This window comes from Ursus americanus, unplaced genomic scaffold, assembly GCF_024610735.1.
Source record: "Ursus americanus isolate L20-20 unplaced genomic scaffold, mUrsAme1.1.p SCAF_96, whole genome shotgun sequence".
Classification (NCBI taxonomy): Eukaryota; Metazoa; Chordata; class Mammalia; order Carnivora; family Ursidae; genus Ursus; species Ursus americanus.
The window spans coordinates 76,873-97,766 of record NW_028273678.1 but is presented as its reverse complement, the minus strand read 5'-3'; the positions used below and the strand labels follow the sequence as shown (position 1 = coordinate 97,766).

Here is a 20,894-nt window from a genome sequence, read left to right as displayed (position 1 = left end):
CCAACGACACTTCATGTCCATTGGGTCAAAACAAAAACTGGGCTTTTCTCCTTCTAAACCTTCTCTCCAGGGTGCCTGGGTGGCTCTGTCGGCTAAGCATCTGCCTTCAGCTCAGGTCACGATCCCAGGATACTGGGGTTGAGCCCCACATCAGACTCCCTGATCAGCAAGGAGCCTGCTTCTCCCTCTAACTCTGCTGCTCCCCTGCTTGTGCTCTCTTGCTCTCTCTCTCTGTCAAATAAATAAAATCTTTTAAAAAAAATAAACCAGGTGATTGGTATTAAGGAGGGCACGTGTTGTGATGAGCACTGGGTGTTGTACGCAACTAATGAATCATTGAACACTACACCAAAAAGTAATGACGTACCATACATTGGCTAACGGGACATAATAATAAAATTGTTGAGAATATTTCCTGCCCCTGCCTATGGAGCCTATGGGAGGGAAATACATTTCTGCCTCTTTGATAATCTGGCTTGGCAGTTGACTTGCACTGACCAGTAGAATGTAAGAATATATGACACATGCTGGTTCTGAGTAGTTGTAAGCAATTGTGAGTGGAAGCTGTAAAAGTCATCACATGTTTCCACCATTGCTCTTTTCCCCCCTGCTGTGACACCACCATGTCCCAAATAGGGCCTGCTCCTTTTGCCTAAATCATGAATGAAAAAGATGAAACAGGGCAGCAGTCAATTTATGATGTATAGGAATGTGAACAAGAAATAAATCTTTTTTGTTGTTATGATATTAGGATCATTTGTTACTGCATCATAACCTAGCATAAACTAACTGATATAACCCCTTTCAGGATTATTCATAGAGTCTTTGAAGCAAATGTATGATGATACGGAAATCAGCGAGTCATAATGATGTGAGGCACAGTGTTCTCCAGCAAGGTAACAGAGCTAGATGTGTCGCCAAGCATCACAGATACCTCATTCGTGCATAAGGTACCGAGATTCTTCTTTTGGTCAAAGTTCTGATTGGTAAAGTAAATTGTTGCCATTTTGAAGATGTCAGTAGTGAAAGGAGTTTCCAGAAGAGGCCAAGAAAATTAGATCTAAAAAAAAAATTTTATTTTGATACTTACATAATGGGGGGGATGGGGGTCAAAGCAGGAGCTGACTGAACCGAGAGATATCAGGAATTAATAGAGTTGCATGCTGAAAGGAAATGGCATGGCTGTGAGCTTATTTATGACCTACTTCAACATATTGGAAGAAATGTCAGCAATTTGGAGGTCGGTGACATTGCTTGACAGAAAAACAGCTTCAATTTTCTAACTCTACCACAAGCCCCAAATCAGCCTGACCATTTCTAGGGCACATCTGCTTTGCCTGGCAACAAAAAGAGTAACAATAACAATAGGTAATAACCAATGATTGCATATACTGAACTGTGTTAACAGATTAATAGATGTTAAACAGGGCATTACTTTGCCATTCTATGTGACAAGTGTGTGTATTAACAGGGTCCTTCAAGACTACTTTAGTCAATAGTAAAGCAGTTTCTAAAGCTGAGCCTTTTAGAACAGATCATTCTTTGTTGTAGGGACCGCCCTGTGCCATGTAGGGTGTTCAGCCGCATCCCTCGCCTTACACATTCGATGCCAGTAGCACTGCCACAGTTATGACAACCAAAAATGTCTCCCAACATTGCCAAGACATCCCTGAGGTGTCTTCCTGCCGTAAAGGGAGACTCTAGTGGTGGGAAGTTAGAAACCACGGCAGAGTAAACTGAAGAGATTTTTGAGTGGACAGGCCTTTTGATTTACCTAATTAGTTCAGGTGGTTGATTAGCACTATGTTTTGCTTATAAATCAAGCCAGTCCTGCCCTAATTCCTCACAATAGTACCTACTGTGGATGGTAAATACAATCGGCATAGTCGGTCTAACATGGAGATTAGGCACCTGGCTCTGGTGTCTTACAGCCTGGGTTGGAATCCTGGTTCTGCTGATTGTTTGCTGTGTGACCTGGGCTCGGTTTCTTTACTTCTCTGCCGTTGAGTCTTTATCTATAAAATGAAATAACATAGCATATATGAAATAACGTAGGGTCGTTGAGAATTCAGTAAGTCAATGCACATAAGGTGCTTAGAACTGAGCCTAGGGTATAGAAAGCAGTCAGCTGGTCTTTACTGTTATTCTCAGCTCTGCAACTTAGATGACGTTATCGCCACTTTATGCATATGGAAGCGAATATTCAGGGGAAAATCACAGTTCAAAATCACACAGCTCCGAGGCACATGGCTGGCAAGGAAGAGGAAACAAGATTCAAAAGTCCCAAGACCAAAGTGCTTCTCCCTACACCCCTGCCTGAGTGGAAGACAGATTAAAGCCAGGTTAAACCTGGAAGGAAGAGCTCTCTTTCAGGGATAAAACTCGGAACCTGTCTGCCTGGCTTGTTGTGTTTGCGAGGAGTAACAGAAAGCCCACTGAACAGGAGGTGGGAAAACGGCCTTTACCACTGACTAGCTGTGAGAACTTGGGCAAGTCTGTCGAACATCCTGAGGCTGTTGACTCATCTGCAAAATGGACACAAAAACACCTGCTCTGCGTTCTTCACGGGTGGTGGTCAGAGAGATGTGAGAAAACCTACGCAGCAGAGCATCGTAGAGCTAGACCGCGCTCCCCAACGTCAGCGGAGCCGCCGCTCTGGGCAGAGCTGTGCTGTGCGTCGGCACGTGTGAGACCTCGTCTGTCCGTGGCTGTGTCCAGCAGCTCAGCCAGCAGCTCTGTGGGAGCCACACGGCCCCGCAGGCCCCGTGCGGGGGGCGCGCAGGAGGGCTTCTCCCGCCTGGTTCCGGGGCGGGCGGTCTGGGCGGTGACCCCAACCTGGATGCGGCAGCTGCTGCTTATCTGCCGGTAGTCAGCGACCCAGACAGATGAGGTGTCCGCAGCGACCTTCCTGCCTCCCTGAGTGTGGGAACTCGGGGCTTCCCAGGGCTGCGGGGTGGGAACGTAAGCAACACGGGCCTTGCTGACGCTGGGCCCCCGCGTCCTCCCTGGGCGCTGCCCTCACCCAGGAGGAGGCGCGGGAGGTCACCCAAACACCGCCCGGAGAGTGCCCACGGAGGACAGAAGCCGGGGCCCTGGGGTACCCGGCGGGCTCTACCTCCCAGCCTGATTAGGACGCTTCCTGCCAAAAGTCCCACCACCGCCGCTTTTCACTGTCAGCACGGAGAGTCGGAAGTACATCCACCGGGTGGAAACCCTCCTTCCCTCCCTGTGGCCCTCGCGGGCTTATTCCTGGAGTCCCTATGTCTGTAAGTTCCTGAGAGCTTTGTAAAGGCGGCATGTGAGGCAGTTTGGGAGAAAGGGCTCCTTCTCAGCCCCCTTTCCTCCGTCTGCAGAAGGCTGGGCCCAGCCCTGGCCTCTCTAGCATGAACCCCTGCGATTGTTACTCTTCACATTGATTGGCTTCTCCATGCCTTTCGTGTGTGTTGGAGTCTTTCTTAATTCCTTCCACTTGTCTGCTCTGCATTTCCTGGCTCCTCCCAAGAACGCCGCTCAGAGTGATTCTGTGGCAAGATGGAGAAGCATTTTACGTTCACGTTCATGTCTTCTCGTTTTTTCTTAGTCTGCTGCTGCATCTTAATATTGGCCAGCACCTGCTCTGCATTTAACAGACGGGCCAGACCACAAAGATCCTGAGGATACATGCGCCACCATGAAAGACAAAGGGGATGACTTCTCTTTGCTTACATTCTGGATATTAGACAAGTATTCCTCAAAGAAGTCAGGGGGCTGTGGGCGCCTGTATCAGTAGGTACAAACCCAGACCAGGCTCAAGAAAGCCTCCTTGAAGCCATGTTTGGGTTGAGCCTGGACGCATGAGCATTGTTCAGGTGAAGGGTTGAGAAGAGGGGAAAGACAGCGGGAAGGAGAACGGCATATGTGAGGGCTCTGAGAGAACACAGCATCTGGGGAAGCAAAAATGAATCGTACAGCCGCTTGTGGTCTGTGACTTGGGCCTCCCCCCCCCCTTACGCAGTGTTTTGTCCCTAAACACTTCTGCCTACTCACCAACCATAAAACCTGTCGTGTAAGCTCTTTGAGGCTCTGCTTTCTTCCTTCCATGATCGCAATCTCAACCGATAATTTCCTAAAATGGTCTTAGAGCGTGGAGATTTCGATTTTTAACTGAATTTGACCACTTGACTCTACCTACTTATCCTGAGCAAGTGACTTAGCTTCCCTGAGCTGTGGTTCCTCATTGGTAATATGGGCCAGTGATACTTAATCATGTCTGTAGTGATGCTAATCGTAACATTTAATAATGTTTTCTCTGTGCCAGCCCCCAGTACTAAGTGCTTTTTGCAGTCGGTTGCATTTAATCCTCACAAACACCATGAAGTAGGTAATATTTTTATTGCAAAGGATTCTTGGGAAGTCTGAGTGCGATCCCCATCATGAATGTGCTCTGTAACCATTAAGGGTTAATGTAAAAATGAAATAGTATCACCACGGTGTTCAATAAGTGCACATGTAATAAATAAATAAATACATTCATTTGTATCTGTCTCCTGAGCAAACCAAACAAATGCAGTGGCCAGAATGCAGTGGTGTCATCGCGAAACTGCTAAGTGCATGTAATGCCAAACCGCTGAAGGAAGACTTCCATAGAAGTGACCCTGACTCTCCCAAGTTTACAGTCTGACCACCACCACTGCCTGGTACGCATACACAGACCCCTGAGTGAAAGCTCAGGATCAGTTCATGAAGAGGCACTGACATTGTGTCGGACTTACCGCCCACCAAGAGTGAGGGTCTTTCAGGAGCCTGAATACACTGGGAGAAATTCATAAGCTTATTGCAGAATTCGGGGTTGGAGCTGAAGCCAATGAGTCTGAGTCTTGGTATTCTCCTTAGTACATGTGTCTCCACTTTCTATCACTTTATCACGGCATTTTCTCTACTCCAAACCTCAACTCTGGGAAATTATTTATTCCCGCTGTATGCACTGGCTTCAGAATGACGGATTCTTAAACTGTCAGTGTCCAAAACTGTGGATGTGTCTAACAAACGCACATGAATAGGTACTTGTGCACGCCTGTGTGTGTGTTTATGTGTGTGGGTGTTTGTGTACATGCTTATGAGTGTGTGAGAGTGGCTTCCTACACTTACACTCCCCCACTTGGCAAGAAGCGGCTCTGGCTCCCCTCAGTGCAGCCAGTGTGGGAGGGGACCTGACACCAAAACAAATGAGGTGAAAGAGGATAACTGTGGTTTGATGCTCTCAGATCAGATGAGAAGCAATGAATAAGAAAGTCAATGAGCTGAAAATGACTTGAATAGAGGCACCGCCTAGGGATTATGTCCCCTGTAAATGACTGTAATAAACAGTTGGTTAAACTTCATGAAAGTGCTTTGAGCTTTACTATCCACTTTCCCATTCCCAATAGAGGCAGCCTGTCTTGGAGGTTAAGAGCACAGTCTGGGTTCAATATCCAACTCTATCAGATTCTGCCACTCACTAGCTGAATGTCCCTGGGCAAATCGCAATACCTCTATGCCTCTCTTTGTTCACCTCTGATACGGAGAGAGTACTAACTAGTTACCTCGTGGCATTATTACAAGGATAAAGGAAAATGAAATGTGGTCATTGATTTGCAACCAATACTTGATGGTATTTTACAGGTGCCAGCACACATGCCTAGAGAAGTTAGCTTCTTCTTCTGGGTCCCCCTAGGTAGTGAGTGGTAGTGCCAGAGGAGCCGGGCATCCTATCCCTGTCCCAGGTCCTTTCCATTCCGGCGCGTGGATCGCCTGTCCCACACTGACATAATTGGCAGGTTACAAATGATTTTTCATGCATAACTACTTTGATTTGCACTTGTTTGCCAAATCCACACATTAGCAAGCTCAGAACCCTAGGGAAAAGGTTTACATAGGACCTTCTGAAAACTAGTCTAGATCTAGGATGGCCTGAAGGAGACCCACAGGGTTATGTGGGTGAAGGAAAAAACTGACACCCTGTCACTCCCCCCTCCCTTGGGGACATGTGGATTACTTACTTTGTGGATTAATGTGGCACAGTCTTTAATCCCACGCTGGCTATGGCCTGCCGCTCCCTCCACCATGTGGGGCGTGCGTTCAAGCAATGAAAACTCAGCAGTCAGTCTGCTTTTTACACCTGCCACTCTGCCTACTTTTTAAAAATTTTATCCCCCTTGAGCTTTAGAAAAGCAGAGATAAATGTGTTTTCAACGATCTTTGCTCAACTCCCACTATGAAAACAATCGAAAGCCAGCTGGATGAGAAGTCAGGAAGCCAGGGGCTTTCGTCCAGGTAGGACACTGGTCAGTCTTGGGCCCTCAGGCACCTTGGGTCAGTGTTTCAGCCTTTGGTTTTTAATCTGTAATACAAAAAGAAGAAAGGAGCATTTACAGAGTGCCTACTCTGTGCCAAGGGCCTTCAATTATGTCACTTTATTTAGTCCTTTAAAAAAAAACTCTACTTGATAGGAATTTTTATCTGTGTTATGCAATTGAGAAAATAAAGGGACAGGAAAGCTAAAAGCTAAATGAATTGCCCCAGGCTCAGGTGGCAAAGAGGAATCTGAGCTGAAATTTGCACCTAGGACCATCTGACTCCGAACTTTATTTACGCTTGGACTAGTAATCCAATGCAGTCTGTAATGCTCCTTTTTATTCTAATATTATGCTCGTCTGTAAGCACAGTTAATCAATAGTTGCCTGAGTTTGTTACAGTGAGTCATTCCATGGGGTCTTATTCTGAGGAGTCAGAGGCCCTGAGGAGATCCACTACATCCCTTATTTGGTCACCGTTACATTAGCTAGCCCTCCTGACATTCTAAGAAGTAGTTTTATTGCCATCAGGAGAAATCTGATACTTGCCTTCATCTTACATGCCTCTTCCAATAAGAAAAACATTTCCTTGGAGGCCCTTCACTTATCCTTCCTTAGAAACTTAATGTTTGCATAACTGACTTTACCTTCAGTTACTGAAGACTGTTCATCAACAGAGCAAAGATATTTCACTTTATATATTTGAAAGATTCTAACCCACCTAGACTCAGGAAGTAGTATGAGAGGTACTTGCTTGATGAGAAGAGAGACGATGAGAATATTGGTGAGGAAGGAGCCCAGGGCACGGAATAACCAGCTACTCATTATTGTAGTGAAGATTGGTCCTTCCGCCTCCTGTTCCACTGAGGTGCCCCTGAAGTCCAACTCAAATGAGAACCTAACAGGCTTCAACTGCAAGCTCACTGTATAACAGCTGGGAGAGGGGGGTACGGTGGTGTGCACCCCACTCTACGGGAGGAGAGACAGGAACACGATGTCTTACCTTTTCTTTTTGTAGTGAGACACGTATATCATCAAGCCTGGTCCTTTTACATTGTACTTATGCTCTTTAAAGATAAGGATGATGTTTATTTTATTTGTTGTTGCATCCTAAGTCTAGCCCAGTGCCTAGTGCATTGTTGGTGCTCGATAAGTATGTGTTAAATAAATGAATGGGCCAATAGGGAAGATAATTAGGGGAATCCAGGCCATCACTGGATTAAATGTTAGTTAGCGAAGCCACCTAAATCATATGATATCAGCTCCTTGAGACCAGTAACCGTGTTATACTCATCTTTGTGTTCCCTAGGATTTAGGCTTGTGGAGTAGGGGCTCAAACATTTCTCTGGAATCGAATCAGCTTTAGGGACCCCTATGATCATGTAGTAAAAACACCCTAGAGAATGATATGGTGGAAGGATGAAAAAAAGGCTAAGTGATCTGAAGTTGAGAGTAATAAGAACAATAACAGCGACCACATAATCAAACTTGGTAGTGACCAGAGGCAAGGACACTCGCGGGAAGGAATGACGCTAGAGCTGTGACAGAGTTGTCCAGGGAGGGGCTATGGTGGCTGGGTCCTGCATGCCAAAGTAGAGTCCATTCGCATTTGCACTTTAGCAAAGGTGACTCCCCCACACAACACTCTGCTCAGCAGTTGCCCCATCATCTTCCAATGACCCAAAATAGCATAACCCTCACTAGTCAGGTTATTTTTTCTTTTTCCCTGTTCTCATATGCAGCCACTTCCCGAGTATATGAGCACTAAGATGAATTCCAGCTTCTGCCTTCCTGGACCCAGTACCGCATTCCTCTTCCTCTCCAGGGACAACTCACCAAAGGGTCGAGGGGTTCACTATACCCATGACTCCTGAAGATGGCCATGCTCAGTGATTCCAAGGGGATTCCCTGTTCTACACTGTGACTGCCATGGCTGACAACTATGTCTGTTAAAGAGGAGTGAAACATGCTTTTTAATCTTTAGTGGGGCCCCTCCCCTGTTTAAGAGAGCATCTGGTTATATAAAGCCCAAGAGGGGCAGAACAGAGGACTTAGTGATGCTTCATAGGTTTCTGGCAGGGGGGTCAACTTAGAGATCGACTTAAAGCTGGCAGGAATAGGAATGAATTAATGGCTTTTGCGGGGGGTGAGTAAGGCTGCTTTAAAGCCCAGTGGGAGCAGTGAACTACGCGGATGAACAGGACAGACAGGAAATATTCTTGAATGGAACAACAATGCGGGAAACATTTGGATGAGAAAACTGAGACAAAATGAAGAAATGCAGAGAGCTTTTATGTCCATTCTGAAGGTTTGGAGACATAATAAGAGCAAACATGACCCACTCAGCACTCTTCTAAGCTCTTTAGATATTTTACTTTATTTAGTCTTCACAACAAGTCTTTGAGGTAGATATTAGTATTATATCCACTTTACATGTAAGGAAACCAAGATAAAAACTATGGAGTAACTTACCCAAGGCTACACACAACTAAGTGGTAAAGAAATCTGGAATGTGGGCGCCTGTGTGGCTCAGTCAGTTAAGCAGCTGCCTTCAGCTCAGGTCATGATCCCAGAGTGAAGTCCCAGGATCGAGTCTGCATCAGGCTCCCCACTCAGCGGGGAGTCTGCTTCTCCCTCCGACCCTGCCCCATCTCATGCTCTCTCCCTCTCTCTCAAATAAATAAGTTAAATCCTAAAAAAGAAAAGCTGGCATTTGAAGCTTCAGCTCTATCCTATACTAACAGTTATTCAGCACTCTGTACTAGGTAGTATGCTTTAGTCTAGATCTGGGGTGACCCCAGGAGACCTAAAGAGCTATGGGTGAGGGAAAAATATATATCCTGTCACAACCCCTCCAATTATTTAGTCTGTGAATTGATGTGACACAATCTTTAATCCTATGTTTATTTGGGTTTTTTTTTACATGTATCCTTCCCACAAAATACTTGTATCTACACATCTAAGTGTGTATATGGTGTGGTATTTATGTACTCCTATGTAATTCACCGTCAGTCCTCAAGATCATGCCTCATTCTTACCTCTAGTTTTTAGCATGGTTTCCATTAGCAATTCCTGAGAGGAAATGAGCCACTCCTTCCAGTTAACAGACAGTGAAAGTGGTTTGGAGGAAGTCATTGGCTTGAGCAAGGTCACAGGTCAAGTTAGCGGCATGTGGCTTAAATCAGGATCAATAACCTCTGTCTCCCCAGCCTGATCCTTAGAGGGGCTGCCTGTCCCGGGACCTGGGCCACATTCCAAATTGGGTAATCCGGTGCATGCTGCCTGTCTGAAATTCCCCTTGTGGTTTTGCTCACATCTGGTGTTTTTCACTTCTCTTTCTAAACACGTGCTTTGATCCTACTGCTGCTACAGCAGAAAGATGTCCATGGTTCCAAGGAGCACAGTTAATCTGCTGAGAGGTGAAAGATACTCCTCTCAACAGGACTTCTAAAAATAAACAATATCAGAGCCTCACTATGTCATGCTTGAAGCCCTTCCCGGAAACCCCCACGTTTTGTAAAGTCTACAGTCTCCCTACAGCTTCCAAACCTCTAATGTGCCTGGAGTCTTAGCCTCCCCTCCCCAGGTCCCCTCGAATGCCCAAAAGGTTTGAAGTCTCATGCTGTTCTTCCTTTGGGTCATTCCCAGAGTAGACAAGGGTGACACGTGGTTAAATGTCTTCCATGAGCATTCTGTGGTCATATTTCTCCATCAGTTAACACACGTTGGGCTAAGAGCTATGTATATTTACTTCCAGAAAACCTTATCTACAACTAGATGACTTGTTTTACTTATTTTGTCCAACTTTGATACTCATTTGCCTCTTACCTTATCTTTGTAAGTCTGGTTCTTAATTATAAAAGTATTTTTCCATTTCATGAAAATGTTTAGGGAAATAGAGAATAAGAAAAAAAATCCAAAATCCTGGTACTCGTAACATAACCATTATTAATTTATTAATTATTCAGGGTTTTTTACTTCCATATGCTATTTTCTTTGTATGGGTGTATGTGTATTTTTTGTTTGTTTTTACATGGCCAGAATCATAATTTACATGCAATTCTTGCATTCTCTTCTTTTCACTATTTAATATTATATTAAATGTTGCTACATAACTAGCAGATATGAAATGAAAGAAACGTGTAGACTTTGGCAAGGGGAGAGCCAAAAGCCATCCATGACCTCCCATAAACAAATGGATTAGGAATATCATTTGTGGGGACACAACTCTTCCCCAAGGTGCTGAGGTTTAAAATGGGGATAGAGAAGGCATAGCTGACCACAAAGAAGCAAAGCAGCCCAGAATTTTTGGAGACGAAGGATTAATTTGAAGTCACAAATGGCCGGATTCAAGATTCAAGACAACCCCCCTGTTAAGTCAGAGGCAAGGCTAAATGCTTTGGTAGCACCTGCCTAGACAGTCTCCAGAAAAGAGCACCTTATCACAGATATGGCCAGAAAGAGGGGTGTTTGGGGAGCACTGCTCCTCGGGAAGGAACATTTTCCCATGCGCTGTGGAAAGTTATAATAAGTAAGTTACATTACCCATTCCATTCCCGGAGAATTTTCAGAGAAGAAATGAGGAGGCAGGGCATTCTTTATTCCTACTGGAGGGAATTGTTTGGCTTCCTAGCTGTGTTTCCTACTTTCTCATGCTTCTTCTTTCCTTTTCAATTGCCCCATCAGACCCCCCTACACCGAACTAAGAAATGTTACCCCAAACAGATTAAGCTGTCCTCATGTAACCAATCTTTCCCCAGTCCACCTTCCAACCTCTCTTGCTTTCCTTCTCAGACTCTCCCAAACCCCAGGTGTCCAGCCAGCTCACTCTCCGCATCCACCCCTGCCTCACACAGAGCCCCAGGTGTCCAGCCAGCTCCCCTGCGCCGGCTCACTCTCCACATCCACCCCTGCCTCACACAGAGGCCAATGGCAAGTGGCGCCCACATGCCCTGCTTAGCAGCCAGGGTGAAGCCTTCTTGTGAGAACGGAGCTATCCCCTAATGAGAGGTAGGAGAACACAGCTATTATGCCCTGCTTTACTTCTTTGGAGCTGCTCTCTATCCCCATTTTAAACCACACCAACTGACCAGCAGCCAGGCACATCGGGCACCTCATGCCTCATGACAACGCTGGACGATTGGTATGGCTATTCTCCAATTACAGATGAGGAAACTGAAGCCCAGAGATGTGTGCATGTACTCATATAGAATATTGCAGGGACGTAAGGGAACTGACGAAAAACCCAAAGGTGCAGAGAAAAGTACAAAGCAAAATTACCCATCACCCACCCTCCCCTCGGAGCCACTGTTCACTTCTGTTTTTTTCTTTTTTAAGATTTATTTATCTGAGTGACAGAGAGAGCACAAGCAAGGGGAGAGGCAGAGGGAGAAGCAGGCTCCCCACTGAGCTGGGAGCCAGATGTGAGACTTGACCCCCAGACCTGGAGATTATGACCTGAGCCAAAGGCAGATGCCCAACCATCTGAGCCACCCAGGCATCCCTGTTCACTTCTTTATATACTTCCTTTCACTCTGTGTGTGTGTGTGTGTGTGTGTGTGTGTGTGTGTGTGTGTGTGTGAAAGAGAGAGAGAGAGAGAATAATCCATGACATATATGGGGTTTGTTTTGTTTTTCAAAATTGGGATGATACTACTTTTATTAGTTTGCTAGGGCACCACAACACAATAATGTACCACAAACTGAGTGGCTTAAACAACAGAACTCAATTCTCTCCAGTTCTGGAGGCTAGAAGTCTGAGACCAAGACGTCTGCTGGATTGGTTCTCCCCAGGGCTGTGAGGGAGACTGTGTTCCAGGCTCCTCCCCTAGCGTCGGGGGCGGGGGGTTTCTGGCCATCTTTCCTGTTCCTTGGCTTCTTCTCTGCCTTCACCTTCACCTGCTCTTCTGTCTGCCTGGCTCTCCACATGACAGTATTTTTATAAGGACAACAGTTGTATTGGGTTAGGGACCCACCCTACTCCACCATGACCACATCTTCACTTGAATAATTACAATTACAATGACGCAATTTCTAAATAAGTTGGCGTTCCAGGGAACTGGGGGTTAGGACTCCAACATATCAGTTGGGGTGGGGAGAACACAATTCAACCCATAACAACTATTTACACAATATTTCATCTCTATTTTTTTTCCACTCACCATTCTATTGTGATCATTTTCTGGGACAGGTGCATTTTTGTCACGGAAGGGGACTGGAAGTTGCCCAGGGCATATGTGGGCAGGGTGGAAGGCCTGGGTGGGGCATCACCTTGGGGAGCAACCCAAAGCCACGGGGGGAAGGCAGGAAATGGAAAGAACATATAGAAAGGGCAGGAGAGCTGTGAGAACATGGACCATCATCATGGTTTGCCTACCTCACGGGTTTTCTAAGTACTTCCCAGAAACAGGTGTTAGAAAAGGAAAGCTGCCAGGACCTCCCAGGACCTCCAGGCCCAGCTCCCCGCCCATACCCTCATCCTGCCTGGGAGAGCTGCAGAGACGCAGACAAGAGGGAACGAGTGTGAGGGAAGTTCGGGAAGGTGAGTGTACAAGATCTGTCAGCTAGGAAGCACTGCGGTATGGTCATTAAGAAGTCCCACACAGACTCAGAGAAATGTGTTTTCAAATTCCAGCTCTGACTCTCGTGTTTCTGTACGATCTCGGGCATTATTACTCAGTCTCTCTAAGTTTCAGTTTCCTCGGCTGAAAATGGGCCTGATTATAGTACCTATTGACAGGGTCGCCGTGAGAATAAAAACGAGGTGATACGTGTAAAGGGCTTGCTGTGGTGCCTGGCCTGAAGAAAGCCCCTCATGCACGCAAACCACAGATACTCCCCATCTGCGGCTCCTGGGGGCTGCGCTGATGCTAAGGACGCAGCAGGAAACAGAAGTGACACAGCTCCTGTCCTCACACAACGTATGTCCTGGAGAGAAAGGTAGATACTGAAGGAAAGAAATACACTCCTGAAGCCTGTCATTAGAAACTAAGTAAATAATTTGAAGGAAAAAGTGATTTCTGAGAGAGAAGAGTGGGGAAATGGATTTAGTTTTGTGGGGATGGGAAGGGAAACGCTGAGGCGGGGGCACTCTGAGGAAATGACAGTGGCTGAGACCTGAAAGTCAAGTTGGAAATGGCCAGAGGGAGGGTGGAGGTGGAGGGGCGGGGAAGAGGATCCCAGGTAGAAGGAATCAACCAAAGACAATGAGAGCTGGGTGTCCTAGAGCAACCCAATGGTACCTGAGTTCCTGCTGGAGAACCCGGCTGATACCAGATCTTGTAGGGGGTCAGGAGATCTCTGTGGCTGCCTGTACTGCCCAGGCAGTCACAGGGGAGAGGGCAGTCAGGGAGAGGGTAGGAGAGGTGGGAACACCAGGAAAGAAGAGGGACAGGGCCCAGGTGCAGAGGGGGGATTCAGAGAGAAGGATGAGGTCTAAACAGGACCAAAGGATTTGACAGCTGAACAGTCCTGTGAGGCCTCTGACTGAGGTCAGAGTGAAAGCTAGCTTGCACGGGGTCAAGAAGCAGCGTGTGGGGAGGAAGTAAAGGAAGAGGAGGAAGTTAGCATATATTCTTTTCAGAAGCACTATGATGAAGAAGAGAAAACGGGTGATAGCTAAAAGGAGAATGGCTTTGTTTATTTTTCTTTTAGATGGGGGCATTTTTGAGCATTTTTCTCAGCTGAGGAGAGGGATCCACTGGACAGACCTCCAAGACAGGAAGAGAAAGTAGGACTAAGTCAGCTTTCAGGAGGCCTCATTCCTGCGGCTGTCTTGCCTGCGATCAGAAAGTGGTAGACTCTGGTGTCTTTATAGGGCCACAGACCTAAAACAGTGCAATTTCAGTCAGAGATATGGTTAGTCAAAAACTCTGCCCACAGCATTTCCATGGTTTTTTTCAAATTAAAACTATACATTAAAATAGTCATATTTTTAAATTCTGGATTTCAAGGCAATAGGCATTTAAAGTAAAATTTCAGGAAATTCCTATCCAGACACAATTAAGAATTTATCCCAATAACACTTTAGTGCAATTCATGGTCCCCTTAATGTAATCCTGGTTTTGGTTTTTAATTTGATAGAATCCTTTCTTTGCATTTACCTTGGATTGCTTCCTTGGGTCAGAACCCTCCAGGGCAGCCCCAGATTTCAGGTCAGTTTGGCACCAACAGCTCTTTTCAATATTTTAAGTCTTAATTTCCCAGTTGCTCAGAATTCTTCTTCCTGCCTCAACGGGAGATGGAAAGACAATGGTCCTGCTGGACTGACGGACCCAAGGTACAAAAAAGTCTCACGTTACCTTCTCAGCTTCTCATCAGCTAGGAAGGATCCACATTCGCTGTCTCACTTCCTCCCTTTCTCAGGCAGCAGAAGAAAAAAGACAAATTACTGATTTTAATTTATATCAAAACTAAACATGCACAAAGTCGACAGAATCGAGTAGTTCTATATTAATAACTAGTAGTTCCCCACTCCACCCTTTCACCACATCCTGGGGATTCCCTTCATCTCTTATGTTGAGTATTCTGGTTCTTGAATTCCACCTCTTCCTCTTTCTTGATTCACGCCATTGTTTTGGTGGAGCGCATCCTCCAGTAGCTTCCTAAGAAAGAAAGCAGGGAAGACGTAACACACCATGAGTGCCCTGCCCATATTCTCCTGGCACCTGCCACATCCATGCAGTCTAAATTACCAATACAGGGGCGCCTGGGTGGCTCAGTCGGTTGAGCATCTGCCTTCAGCTCAGGTCATGATCCCAGGGCCCTGGAATCAAGGCCCGCATCAGGCTCTCTGCTCAGCAGGGAACCTGTTTCTCCCTCTTCCTCTGCCTGCTGTTCCCCCTGCCTGTAATCTCTCTGCCAAATAAATAAATAAATAAATAAATAAATAAATAAATAAATATCTTTTAAAAAAATTCCAGTACAAATGCCTCTTTGTCTGAGGGCTTCTTCTGGACAGCAAAGGTTTGCTCATGAAGAGTTAGGGATAATCAACCCCCTTCTCCCAGGGAGTAGCTCTTAACCAATGAGCAATGAGGGTTAGTGGAATAAATCCCTCAGCTTACTCAGCCCTGAGTGGGGATAACTTTGAGCCATGATTTCCACACTGGTCTCCGAGAGTCTCTGCGAGGAATCAAGTTCCAGGTGTTCACAATAACTTACTAGATATAGTAGCTTCCTTGTTTCACTTCCTCACGGTCCTAGAGGTGTTTCCTGGATCATCTCCCAAATAAATTGCTTTTGCTCTTATATCTTCTATCCCATGTCTTATCTTTTTGCTGTACTTTCTACTTTTCACATCTTCTGGTGAGTTCTTTTTTTCTGGGATCGTATTTAAATTTCTAAGATTTTTTTTTGTTCTCTGACTGTTCCTTTTAAAAAATAGCACTTAATCCATTCAACTGTCAATGGACATCTGGGGTCTTTCCATATTTGGGCTATTGTGGACATTGCTGCTATAAACATTGGTGTGCAGGTTCCCCTCCAAATCATTATTTTTGTATCCTATGGATAAAGAAGATGTGATACACACACACACACACACACACACACTGGAATATTACTCAGCCATCAAAAAGAAGGAAATCATGCCATTTCCAATGATGTGGATGGAACTAGACAGCATCATGCTAAGTGAAATAGGTCAGTCAGAGAAAGACAAATACCATACGTTCACTCCTATGTGGAATTTAAGAAACAAAACAGAGGAACATAGGGGAAGGGAAGGAAAAAGAAAATAAGATAAAAACAGAGGGAGACAAACCATAAGAGACTCAACTCTAGAACACAAACTGAGGGTTGCTGGAGGGGAAGTGGGTGGGGGGATGGGGTGACTGGGTGATGGGCATTAAGGAGGGCACTTGATGAAATGAGCATTGGGTGTTGTATGCAACTGATGAATCACTAAGTTCTATCCCTGAAACTAATAATACACTACATGTTAACTAAACTGAATTCAAATAAAAAATTTTTTAAATAAAAAAATAAAATTTAAGCAAATAAAATTAAATTTAAAATGGCATATAGAAATACATATAAATATAAAAAACTATTTTTAAAAAATAGACTATCCTGTCTCATCTCTCTGAGGATACTGATAATTTTTTGCTTTCTTTTTCTCTCAGAGATGATGCCACTTCCAAATGATCTTTAGAGAATTTCTCTCCAGTGTTCTCAGAAAATCTCCAGGCTGGTTGTCGGGGTTACAATCTATGTAAAGGAAGAAGGCAGGGGGTCTGTAAGTAATCTCCTTTTTTCTTCAGTATATTTCCTTCTCACAACTGTGCCTGGTCCTCCTTCTGTCTTACTGTCCCAAAGAATGAAAAAAGCTCCATTTTTTGGGCACTGTGGGGAAGGGTCAGTCCACTTGAGAGACTCAAGGGGAAAGGGAGAGTTGGGGGGACCTCTTTGCTTCTTGAAATTTCAACTCATCTTACTCTTTTTAGCCACAGCTTTATTCACAAAATACCAAAGTTCCTGGTGCCACAAATTGCTGAGTGCGTAGAGAATTCTGAAGTATAAAGCAAGTGACATTAGCTTTCTCTTCCACTGGCTTAGAATTCACCTTACTTGGGTCTCTTGGTTCAGTTACCACACATTCATCTACGTTCCAGGTTTTAAAATTATCCTGCGGTTACCCTTTTCATATTCTCTTTGTCCTTGCAGGTTTAGCCTTAAAAAAAAATCCATTTACTTAAATTCTTGTTTGCTTATGTATGCATGAAGTAATTCTGGAGACTGGGGCACCTGGGTGGCTCAGTCGGTTATGCATCTGCCTTCTGCTCAGGTCATGATCCCGGGGTCCTGGGGTCCTGGGATTGGGCCCACATGGGGCTCCCTGCTCAGTGAGAAGCCTGCTTCTCCCTCTTCCTCTGATGCTCCCCCTACTTATGCTCTCTCTCTCTCTTGCTTTCTGTGAAAGAAGAAAGAAAGAAAGAAAGAAAGAAAGAAAGAAAGAAAGAAAGAAAGAAAGAAAGAGAAAGAAGAAAAGAAAAAAGAAGAAAAAAGAAAAGAAAAATCCCAGAGACACACGTAACAAACTAGTGAAAAGCTTACAATGGACAGGAAGACAGTGGGACCCAGGCCAATGGGAGATGTAGATGAGGGAAACTTTTTTCCTCTGAGCCTTTTTACATTTTTTTGGTTTTAGAACCATGTGAATATATTACTTAACTTTGGGTTACGTTCTAGGAGGGAGTGGAGCACAATGTGTGTGTCTAATCTGTTCTCTTTACCTGGAAGTCTCAAGTGTTATTCTTCTAAATCAGCATTCTCGGGGTTGAGACCATGCAAAGCTTAGCCATTCTAAGCACGTTCAGAAGCTACAAGCAAAAATATGGACAAATTTGACTCTGTGAAAATTAAAAATTTCTGCAAGGCCCAAAACAAAATCATGAAATAATGTCAGAAAACCAAAAACAAATTGGGAAAAAATCTTTTCAACAAATATGAAAAAGGTACAGTTTCTTAAAATCTGGAGTTCTTACAAAAGAATTAAGAACAGATTGAAATCCAATTGAGAACAATAGACAAAGGAAATCTATAGAATACACAGGTATTTACAAGTACCTTTTTTTTTAAGATTTTATTTATTTATTTGACAGAGGGACAGCCAGCAAGAGAGGGAACACAAGCAGGGGGAGTGGGAGAGGAAGAAGCAGGCTCCCAGCAGAGCAGGGAGCCTGATGCGGGGCTCAGTCCCAGGATGCTGGGATCATGACCTGAGCCAAAGGCAGACGCTTAACAACTGAGCCACCCAGGCGCCCCTACAAGTACCTTTTAAGTATATGAAAATGCTCTACCCCACTCATGGTTTAATGAATCAACATTAAAATAAGAAACCAGGTGTGCCTGTGTGGCTCAGTCAGTTAAGCGTCTGCCTTCGGCTCAGATCATGATCCCAGGGTGCTAGGATCAAACCCTGCATCAGGCTCCCTTCTCAGGGGGAAAGTCTGCTTCTCCCTTTCTATCTACTTCTCCCCCTGCTTGTGTGCTCTCTCTCTCAAATAAATAAATACAATCTTAAAAAAAAATTAAATGAGAAACCAGGAGCGCCTGGGTGGCTCAGTCGGTTAAGCATCTGCCTTCAGCTCAGGTCACAATCCCAGGGTCCTGGGATGGAGCCCCGCATTGGGCTCCCTGCTCAGTGGGGATCCTGCTTCTCTCTCTCCCTCTGCTGCTCCCCCTGCTTGTGCTCTCTCACTCTCTCTCTGGCAAATAAATAAATAAAATCTTAAAACGAGAAACCATTTTTCACCTACCAGAATGACAACATTATAAAAATCTTATAATACACACTGATGAAGTAAGGATATGGAAAACAGGGAGACTAAGACATTTTTAGTAGGATTAAAAGTTGGTGCAGCCTCTTTGTAGTACAGTTGGATACTATCTGTCCAAAGTTTCAAAGTTATACCCTCTGGCCCAGCAACTTCACTACCAGAAATTTGTCTTATGTGTATGCTTGCACTGGGCATTAAGACATATCAAAGGCATATTTACAAGGATATTCATTACAGCCTTATTGGTAGTCATAAAAACCCTAAGCAATGCAAATGTTCACAGAAGACTGGCTACATAGATTATGGAATCTTCATTCAGTGAAATACTAAGCAGCCATTCAAAAGAACGAGACTCCTTTATATTTATGGAATAGTCTCCAACATAGATTAAGTTTAAAAGCAGAATAACGAACTGTGTGCATAGAATGACCCCACTGGTCTGCATGGTGGTTTTTAGAAAGTATTTTATTTTAAGATTTTACTTCTTTATTTGAGAGAGAGAGAGATAGCCAGGGAGAGCATGAGAGGAAAAGAAAGGGAGAAGCAGGCTCCCTGGCAAGCAGGGAGCCCATTGCGGGGCTCGATCTCAGGACCCTGGGATAATGACCTGAGCCGAAGGCAGACACTTCACTGACTGAGCCACCCAGGCGCCCCATAAAGTATTTTTTCTTACAGACATTGACAGGTTTACATACACAGAGACTATCTCTGGAGGAATATATAAGAAACTAGCTACTTTGACTACCTCTCAAGAAGGAAAGTGGCACAGTAAAAGGCCAAGAAAGGGAAGGAGATGTTGTTGTTTCTGTCTTAAATATTGTTTTTTACTTGCTCTTTTTCAATCAAGTGTATGTTTTAGAAAAACAATGGACGTACTGGTCAGGGGTTTGGGTTGCAAGCCACAAAAACAAACTCCAATTAATTTAAGCAGAAGATGCATTTATGAAGGGATATCGGGTGGTTCACAGGTGCTGCAGGAGGACTGGAGACCCCAGGTTTAGCAGCAAGCCAGAAACGCCTTCTCGAGTTATGCTGCAGAACAAGGGCGTGAAGGGTAACGCTGCTGGGACGGGACACCCCGAGTCCAGATGCCCATCCCCGCTGCTTGAACCTGCAGCACAGAAACCTACCAACATCGTCTATATTCGGGGCTGCTTCAAAGCATGACGGGAACTCCAAAGTCATCTAGTCCAACCTCATTTGTGGATCAAGAACTGAAATAGTTCTGGGGGTGGGGGGAAAGCAGGTGGTTAGAGGCTTCACCCAAGATCACCAAGCCAGGAGAGTAATAGAGCTGGTACTTCTCTAAGACCCGTGCTCATCGCATTGTGTTGCTTTCTGCAACTTTAAGAGGAAGAGGGAGGGCAGTGGCTGGTACTTCTCTAAGACCCCTGCTCATCGCATTGTGTTGCTTTCTGCAACTTTAAGAGGAAGAGGGAGGGCAGTGTTCTCTTTGTAAACACTCAGATGTTCAGATCACACTCGATTTCTCAGACAGCAGGGCTGGTGCTCCATGCTTGACTTGCTGCCTATGAGCTCTGCCGTGAAGTTTTACTCTTGCCTTCTGCACGCCTTTCTAACCTCCTTTAATTCTTCTTTAATTTTAATTCCGGTAGAGTTAACATACAGTGTTATTTTAGTTTTAGGGGCAATATAGTGATTCAACAGTTCACTATATCAGTACTCATTGTGATAAGTGTGCTCTTAATTCCCTTCACCTAGTTCACCCATCCCCCCACCTCCCTCTGCTAACCATCGATTGTTCTCTATAGTTAAGAGAGTCTGTTTTCAGTTGGTCTCTATTTTTTCCCCTTTGTTCATTTGTTTTGTTTCTTAAATTCCACATATGAATGAAATCATACGGTATTGGTCGTTCTCTGACTGACTTATTTCATTTAGCATTATCCTCTCTAGCTCCATCCATTCTGTTGCAAATGGCAAGATTGCATTCTTTTTTATGGCTGAGTAATATTCCATTAACTCTTTTCTGGGACTACCAGTTTTGCACTTTCCAATCTTCTCATGGCAATTTGTATTACTTCTCAAACCTGGCTTTATTACTTGCTGATGTCTTGGGAAAATATTGAATAAGACATAGTATTAGATGGATGACAAAAGGAGAAGAAACAAAGAAAGACAAGTTCATGTAGGTGCCAATCATTTATTTGGGGAATGGTCATTTAATGCTAGATAATGAGGACAAGGGTGAGCTACAAATCAGAACTAGATATATTTCTTGCTCTGTAGAAGCTTACTTTCTAGAACAGTTGCTCCAAACTGTTTTCATCATGCCACTCAAGCC

The 20,894-nt window shown here is 44.7% G+C and overlaps 1 long non-coding RNA gene across 1 annotated transcript in view; it reads left to right on the top strand.

The window, feature by feature from the left end:
* The first annotated feature begins 636 nt into the window (after window positions 1-636).
* Window positions 637-20,894, top strand: part of LOC148106711 (uncharacterized) — a 31,805-nt gene continuing 11,547 nt past the window's right edge. Inside the window, exons 1-3 of the long non-coding RNA XR_015723600.1 lie at window positions 637-950; window positions 13,051-13,250; window positions 16,436-16,548. This is a non-coding gene — a long non-coding RNA (uncharacterized LOC148106711). The remainder of the gene's footprint in view (window positions 951-13,050; window positions 13,251-16,435; window positions 16,549-20,894) is intronic.